This window comes from Magnolia sinica, chromosome 5 (genome assembly GCF_029962835.1).
Source record: "Magnolia sinica isolate HGM2019 chromosome 5, MsV1, whole genome shotgun sequence".
NCBI classification, from domain to species: Eukaryota; Viridiplantae; Streptophyta; class Magnoliopsida; order Magnoliales; family Magnoliaceae; genus Magnolia; species Magnolia sinica.
In genome coordinates, this window is record NC_080577.1 from 11329054 (window position 1) to 11338433 (window position 9380).

General features: G+C 40.3%; 1 non-coding gene across 1 annotated transcript; it reads left to right on the forward strand.

Moving 5' to 3' along the window:
- The first annotated feature begins 629 nt into the window (after positions 1-629).
- On the forward strand, positions 630-736 carry LOC131247671 (small nucleolar RNA R71). The gene has a single exon (XR_009171945.1). It is a non-coding gene; the product is annotated as a small nucleolar RNA R71 (small nucleolar RNA).
- The last annotated feature ends 8644 nt before the right edge of the window (positions 737-9380 follow it).

The following is a 9380-nucleotide window of genomic DNA, read 5'->3' on the forward strand; positions in this document are numbered from 1 at the left end:
CTTGGAAGGCCTGTAGCATACCCTGATTGAAAAGCTCTTGCTTTTGAAAATGTTTCAGAACCGAATCCTCTTGAGGTTTCTCTTGAGTTGGATTTTGATTTAGGTAACCTTGAGGTGTAGCGGTTTGTCCATTCCTCCAACTGAAGTTTGGATGATTTCTCCAGCCAGGATTGTATGTGTTAGAGGTGGGCCCACTGAAAGGTCTTTGGTAATTGCTTACAGCATTGGATTGCTCATTTAATACCTCTTGAAAGGCAGAGATAGTTGGACAGTTTTCAGTAGTATGAATGTTGCAACCACAGATGCTACAAACAATTTCCTTAGCCTTATCCTTCTTAAATTCTATGGCCTCGAGTTTCCTAGTGAGATTAGCTACCTTAGCATTAATATCATCATCTTCTCTCAGGAGATACATTCCACCCCTTTCCTTGGAGTGAGTCGGCCTAGACGCAGTACTAGGTCTAGGAGAGATATCCCATGTTTGTGTGTTCTCAGCAAGTTTATCAAAGTAATCCCACACTTCATCAACTCCTTTATTCATAAACTCTCCATTACACATCGTCTCAACTAATTGGCGCATGGGAGATGTCAGTCCATCATAGAAAAAGTTCGTGATGCGCCACGTTTCAAAACCATGTTGTGGGCATGAACTGACAAGATCCTTGAACCGCTCCCAACATTGGAAGAATGTTTCATCTTCCCTTTGGGCGAAGTTCATGATCGACTTTCTTAGGGTGTTCGTCTTATGGTATGGGAAAAACTTCTTAATGAACTCCCTTGTCATGTCATTCCATCTGCCAATTGATCGAGGACGTAGTGAATGTAACCACGTCTTGGCTTTCTCTTTCAAAGAAAAGGGAAAGAGTTTCAACCTGATCGTGTCATCAGATACGTTAAGAAAGTATAAGGTAGCTATGATCTCGTCAAATTCTTTTAAATGTAAGTAAGGATTCTCTGACTCAAGCCCATGAAATTTAGGGAGGAGTTGGATCACCCCTGGCTTGATATCCATGTGTCCTTCATTCTCAGGAAAAACCATGCATGAGGGCGTGCTCACCCCCACCGGTTGTAAGTAATCTCGTAAGGTACGAGGCGGGGGTGCTTGATGCACCTCATTCTCATCTTGGAGATCTTCTACCCTAGGTTGGGGTAGAAGAGGTTGATTTCCAGCCATATCCTCCATTAACTCAGGGGATTTCGAGCGGTGTCTAGTCCTACGATGAACAGTTAACCCCTCAACTAATCCTCCTTCAGTCAAGAGACGTCGAGTGTTGTCACGAGCCCACTTGGGCATGAATCACTCGCAGCCCTCAATCAAATTCTAAACCTAATCCTAAGAAGGGAAATAAAAATCTAAACAGAAAAAGAGGGTTGGAAGGAAGTTACCAATTTGGAGTCCCTAAATTGAAACCTGCAAAATAGAACAAAACAAGTTAGTTTCTAAGAATGGCAAGCCTATAAAATTCCTAAGAAGAGAAATATAGAAATAAAAAGAAACAAGGAAGAATTCCTAAATTAGAAAGTAGCAATTTAGAAAGAGCGTACCAAATTTAGAAATTTCTAATAAGCCTACAAAACAGAAAAGTTAGTTTCTAAATAGAAAGTCTTAAAATAGAAAATTTCTAAAAATAAAATAGGAAACAAAATTAGATTCTAAAAAAGTTAGAATTAGAAACTCATTAAAAAGGAATCCTAATCTAGAAATAGTAAGGAAGAGAGAAATTACCAATTTAGAAACCTATCTCAGAATCCTACAAAATAAGAAAGTTTGGTTAGTTTCTAAAAAAAAAGAAAACTATCTAAAAATAAAAAGTTATTTAAATAGAAGATTTCTAAAAATTAAAGGAAAACATGGAATTAGAAAATTCTAAAATAAATCCTAAAAATCAGAAAAGTCCTAATCCTAAAACCAGTTATCTTCAGGAAACGTAGCCGTCAATCCCCGGCAACGGCGCCAAAAACTTGTTCACACCCCAAGTGCAGGGTTGTGATGTAGTAATAAACTCGGTAAGGCCGAGATCGAATCCACAGGGACTGATACTTGTACGTTATCTGAAAATAACCAGATCTAGAACTAGGCTAAGATGAAATTTAAACCAATTGTGATTTGAGGAATATGGTGAAATATTAATTTAAACTTAAAGAATTCAGAGAAAGTGAACTAGGGATTCAGAGGATCCACTTGTAGAGATCAGGGAGATCTTATGCCTGCTTCATGGATATTATACTGAACTTACTTGATATAGTTTTCAAGAGATGAAAGGTATAAGAATTAGGTATGATTCCATCACAAATCCATGCCTAAGAGACAAGGTAAACAACAGAACTTAGACCAATCCATAACCAATCAAAAGATGTATGAGTGCTAGGAAGGATCCCATCATCCACCCATGTCTATGAGACGATGGCGAACAACAGGGTTTCTGAACATCAAAATAAAAGGAAAGGAATTATTCAAGCCATCACAGATCTACTGTAATTTAAATCACAACAAATCATTAATGACTAAAAGAATTTCTTAAATCAAACAAAGTCAATCAGTTCAGTTCAATCAAACCTGTAGAAGCTCCCATCACGCTACAAGCTTCACCTCTTAGCCCTAGCTAAGGGATTTAGCCTAACATAATCATAGGAAAAAGAAGAAAAATAAAGAAAAAATACATAAAAATTCCAAACACTTCTCTCTCCGCCTCCCTCTCTCTATCTGACGTCCCCTATTCAAGCATACCCTCTTCTCCACGTTTGGAACTCTTTTTATAGCTTTTGGAGTGGTGGAAATCGGATTTGGGAAGCTATCGTACGATCTGCTAAAGCCTTTTCGCAGCCAAGTTTGGGGCTTCATAACTCTCGCGTTCCTTGCATTATTTCTGTAAAATCAGCGTCTCTTGGAAGTGTTTTGGCTGGCCTACACGATGGACGGTTCAGATCTGCCATATGATCAAAGATGGTGGGCCACAACTGCCTGGAAAGTCCGATTTCGCGGACGTGCGTAGCCTTTCGCACGTCCGGCGCTGACGTGATTGGTGGGCCCCACAGAGGTGTTTTCAAGAAAATCCACCCCGTCCATTAGATTGCCCTTGAAATTTCAGTAAAAAACGGATGGTTTTTCATATCCATTGACTAAGAATCAGAGAAGAAATCATCCAAACATCAATTTGAACGTTGCAGGGCAGTCCACTTATGGCCTCTGTATCGCGCACGTGTAATTGCATGAGTCCAAAAGCTCAGCATGGGTTCGATGAATTCGTGGCCCTCTACACGATGGACGGATTGGATTATCCGTACAGGCCATGGGTGGGGCCCACTTGCGTCCGCAAAAACGGACAGTTTCCGTCCGTTATACAACGTTAATGCGGCAATTGCTGTTTTAAAGAAGAAGATACGGGTCAGCCGCGCTGACCCGTTATACACGGTATGGTGCGGCTCGGCACATGTGTACCTCATGTACACACTTTGGTTATACGGGGCCCACTGTAATGTATATACAAGATCCGATCCATCCATTTATTTCCTCATCTTATTTAAACCGCCGAGACCAAAGTTGAGACAGTTCCAAATATCAGGTGGGCCCAGAATCAACGGTTTATGGGCTGATCTGTCAGTTGGGGCACTTCTATAGTGATCCAAGGGCTAAATTTTGATATGTACGGTTAATTTATGGCCCTCAGGCCATGTATGAAGTTTTGAGCCAATCAGATGGCGAGAACTATATGATCTTGCATTTTTTACCAATTTCAGGCCTCTTTAACGTGAATAACTTGATTTCCTTGGATCCCTGGTGTGTAATTCCATCGATCTTGGTCCCCTGGAGTCCGTCCCTTGCCTTGGGTGTCATCAGAGCGTCAAATCCATGGTTTAAGCACCCTTTTTCAGTTCATGCTTGTCAATACACTCTGCATCACAAATACAATTAAATCAGGCTATTAAACGGTATCATGCTTGTAAATCCATGCAATAAATGGGTCTGATATGCAATATTTGACCCTCAACACCCCACCATCCCAGTTCCACTGACCTACTAGATTTTCCATCCTCCCTTTCAGAGACTTCCGATATGCTTACCCACAATCATAGCTCGGCACTACCTGAAACACCTCCACCGCCCGAGTCTCAACCAGTGCCGCTTCCACAACTGATGTCTGAACCATCAGAATTATCTCACCTTACTCTAGTTTTTTCAGCACCAACATCCCATTCTATGGTCACTCAATCTAAACTGGGTGTGGTAAAACTCAATCCAAAGTATTTTTTAATTACAACCATATCTATCAATGTACCTTGTGAGCCACACAATATTAGATCTGCCTTGGCACATCCTGGGTGGAAAGCTGTCATGCATGAGGAACTTGCGGCATTACATCAAAACCAAACCTAGAAACTTGTTCCTCGCACATCCAACATGCACATTATTGGATCTAAATGGGTATTCAAATCAAAACTCAAACCCAACAGTTCTCTAGATCGACTCAAGGCTCGTCTTGTTGCAAAAGGCTATCATCAAATTGATGGTGTAGACTACACTGAAATATTTTCTCCAGTTATTAAACTGGGAACCATTCGCATGATCATTACTGTAGCTCTTGTTCAGCGCTGGCCTATTCGTCAGCTAGACGTTAAATTTGATTATACGTAAAGATATATATATATATATATATATATATCTTTATATATATATATATATATATATATATATATATATATGCAACAACCTCCAAGACTGACGGATTCTCAACACCCGACATATGTTTGCAAACTCCAAAGAGCTCTCTATGGTTTAAAACAAGCACCTCGTGCTTGGTTTGATCCATTCAGTACCTTTCTCCTTAAATACGAGTTCTTTTGTAGTTTAGCAGATCTTTCCTTATTTATTTTTCATTATGATTATGGAACACTAATTTTGCTTCTTTATGTAGATGATATACTACTCACAGGATCCGCTCTGTTACTTGTTACAAATTTCATTCAACTACTGAGCAGTAAATTCGCAATAAAAGACTTGGACCAATTCATCATTTTCTTGACATAGAAATCTCCCCAACTTCCAATGGTCTTCATCTGTCTCAGTCACACTATGCTCTTACCATACTTGAACGATCTGACATGGTAGATTGTAAGCTCATGAGTACACCTCTCGAAGCTAAGACAAAAACCTCATCAAATGAAACTCTTATGGAAGACCCTAGTTACTATCGTGGACTTGTTAAAGCATTATAGTATCTCAAACTAACACACCCTGATCTTTCATTTAGTGTTAACTATGTATCTTAATTCATGCATGCTCCCACCTTGGCACATTTGAAAATGGTTCAACGTATCCTATGATATGTCAAAGGAACTATTGACATAGGACTACATTTTTCTTCAAACACTACACTTAATCTGTTTCCTTTTACAAATGCAGATTGGGCAGGGTGTCATACTACGAGACGTTCCACTACTGGCTATTGTACCTACTTTGGAGGAAATTTCATCTCTTGGTGTGCAAAGAAGCAACATACAATTTCTCAGTCAAGCACAGAAGCAGAGTATTGACACATGGCTAACACAGCAGCTAAACTCACATGGATGACCTTCATTCTCAAATATCTCCGCATTCCAATGGCATCTCCTCCCATATTCTACTACGACAACCTTAATACTCTTCATATGACAATTAATCCTATGTTCCATGCACGAAGTAGACACATCAAGTTAGATTATCATTTTGTGTGTGAACGCGTTGCACTTAGACTACTTATCACTCAACATATCTCCACTGCTATCCAAGTTGTAGACCTCTTCGCTAAGTTAATGTCAAAGGCAGCCCTTTATTATTTCTGAACCAAACTTTGCCTCCAACCCCGACACAGTTTGCGGGAGGATATTAGCACACGTCATAGCTCAGCAACTACGACCTCAATCAGTGGAAGTGATAAGCCCCAATCAGTGGAGGTGATAAGGTTGGTGATAAGGCCTCAATCAGTGGAGGTAATAAGGTTGGAGATACGATCTCAATAAGTGGAGGTGATAAGGTTGGAGATACGGTAGCAAATGTTATGGAGATTTATAGGCCTCAATCAATGGAGAGACGTTGAAGGATATTGGCAGCAGCAGATTTTATGGAGATTTGTATTCATGTATTCATGTTTAAATTCATTGTCTCTGTAAACGCTTAAGGTAGAGTGTTCACGTTATAATCAATTGAAATAAAAAAGGGTATCTTTTCTTTACAATCAGCTCAACAACCGCAGAGGCCATAATAAGTTAACTCACTCGTACCAATATGGCATGTGTGTTGTAGCGAAGCCGTTCATTAGGTAAGCCTGAAGTGTAGGTCCATTGGTGAAAAGATCGATGTAGCCGATTCACCCACCACCAGGGAAGACAATATGCGTATGAAAGAAGTGAATGGCCAATAATTTGCCCTCTGTCCACATTCAATGTATATGCATCGTCGATAGCTACCTAGCCTAACTTTAGTCAAGGACGTCCATGAGGTCAATCCTGGCAGATGAACAGTTTTGATCATGCACACGTGTAACAATTTGCATGTGGTTACCCTTGCATTTTGATAGAACTTTGATACTCTGGGAGAGTGTGATGGATGATGCGCATGCACTTAGAAGTTACTTGAAATTACATGAGGCATGCAGGAAATTTAAATATAAGTGTCGAAATTATGAAGCTTTATTTAGATGTGTCATAACCCCAAATTTAAGATTATTTGATTATATGACTGTTGTAGTTAGGGGTGTACATCGAGTTAAACTAAGTCGAGTTGTAGTTAGTGGTGTACATCGAGTTGAACTAAGTCTGGCCTCAGATCGACTTGGTTTGGCCACTAGCTGACTGTAACGTCTCGGAAAAATCTGTACAAAGACCCGAGTACCACCTTAGGCAGAAATCACATAGGACCAAATCCTTTAGAAATTAGGCGAAAATTGACTAGCACTAAACTAGAGTACTTGTGAAATTAGCACTAATCACTTTAAATCTGACCTGCAAGACCTAAAATGTGCAGAATCATTGGCGCTACATTACCCTAAAATCTAGAATCTATCCCTAAACCCGGTTGCTCTCGGGAGCACACCGAAACTCCGTATCGAACCTGAACCGCACGTTGAAAGTCCGATGACTGCAAAACTATACAATTATGACCGCATTACTGGACTTGACAACCCCCTCAGAAATCATGTCTTAATTGTGTCTAGAAATGCACAACTTGAGCTCGAGCAAAGTGTGTGAGAAACATGAATATCTTTAGAAATGAAATTCAAATTTAAGTAATCTGAGTCGTGTCGCTTGCGGGCCAAATATAAGGATTCAGACCATCAGAATCTGACCCAAATACACCCTCGGATCAGGAAAAATGTCTCATACATGTCCATGTACTTGTGGCCCTGATCGAGTGACCGTGACCGTTGAACTGAAACTGGTCTGCCACAGCTGATCTGTAAACCCGATCGGAACGAAAACTTAGCCTGACCTAGATCCAATGTCAGGGTGCTTAAGTCCGACCGCATGTAGAAAAGTGGCCATCAGAAGTGCTCCGTTGGGCTGAAACAGACCCCCTTTGGATATAACCTAAGTATATCTTGGCCCTGGGGCCATTCCTATCAGTTCTGGGCCTATATAAGGGCCTTAAACTCTCTCTCTCTAATATTTCATACGAATTCTAAAACCCTAAGAAAGAAAGTGAAGGAAAAGGAAAGGAAAGAGAGAGAAAGTGAGAGAGTGAGTTGGAGATTCCTCCTGGGATTCGATTCCATTGCTCCTCGGGTTTAACTACCACTTCTACATCGCCATTCCGGCGATTCCGACTCCATATTTGGGTAAGAAAACTTAACCCTAACTTGTCTTAGGGTTTCTGACTAGCGTAATAGGTGAATTAGCTAACCTATTCCCTGTTATAGGTTATTGTGGTGTCATAGACAAAGACTTAGCTTTTAAAACTGAGTTCGCTACGAGTCTACCGGCGTAAGGTGCGGACTATGAATATTTAAGTTATGGTTTTCAAGGCTTTCAATGTCAGTTAATGATTTATGACTGACTTGAAATGCTATCACATGCTTAGACACGATGTTTCCAGCACTTTACACATATATATGAACTAGGTTGAATATAGTACATTCTTGTGTTTGTTGATATGATTGAATGAGTATGGAATTTGGATTCGCGTTTGCCATGATTATCCGTCATGGATATATGGTTGTTGTATATGTAACAACTCCGTGGTGAAAGGGTTTGCCCTAACACCTGTTATAACTAACATACGTCATGTATGTTGAAGTGTGTAGAATAAGTATTTGTTGAAGTGTCTGAATGAATATGGAATTATGATTAGTACTTGTTATGATGGATGTTTGGTAATACATGATCGTCGTATGTGTTGCAACTCCTATGTGAAAGGATTTGCTATAATATACGTTTTAAGTAAATTAATCTATGTACGTGATATGTGTAGTGTAATTGTTTGATAAAATGCATGTATGAGGAAATGCTTGTTTAAATGTTTGCAATGAGAGTGTTGAGATAGGATTTTCAATCCCCTTCTCTATAACTATAGTTTCCTTCATGCAACCTATCTTCCTACTATGTGATTTATGAAAGTAATGCCTAGGTAAGATAACATGTGTACTATGTGTTTCATGAAATACTTAGATGCTCGAAATAGTTAAACTGTTGTGTAATGCTGCTATGCATATTATATGTGATATATAAACTGCAATTGAGTGTGATTGGGACTATGACTTAGTCCAGGCAATCGGTAACAGATCTCGATTTGGTGGCTGAAGTTATTTTCGCCCCACAGGACATGTTCGATGAGTTCGAGCCATACTTCGGTTGCCGACAGTGGTTAGGCCACACAGAGTGCTCGTGCACTCCATGTCGGTCAATTAGATGTGCGTTCGTACTGATCGAGGTCGTTAAGTAATCCGATTGACCCGATGTATGTTCACCATGTATGGACGCTACTGCTTAAATCTAAGGTACCAAACTCACCAGTGAAAACTCCTTTAACCTTGGTACCTCGATCCGCTAAGACTCATGAGCCGGGCATAATGGTATGGGACACCGTGGTAGAGCTTTCGGCCTATGCTGGGGTGACGAGCCTCCCCGTAGTGTCCAGTGAGCAACACAGCCTCGTGAGCCGAATACGGTAGTATGGGACACTGTATTCGAGCTGTCAGCCTACACTAATAAGGTGACGAGCCCTTTGTAGTGACCTCGAGTATACGCTAAGACTGCGTAAAGGCGACGAGCCTTTCCATAACAACAAGAGTACAAACTAGGCCTACACTGATAATGTGACGAGCCCTTTGTAGCGACCTAGAATCGTAACATCGTATGAGATTTACTAGGATTGATGACCCTAGAATGGATCATCGTTTAGGATTTGA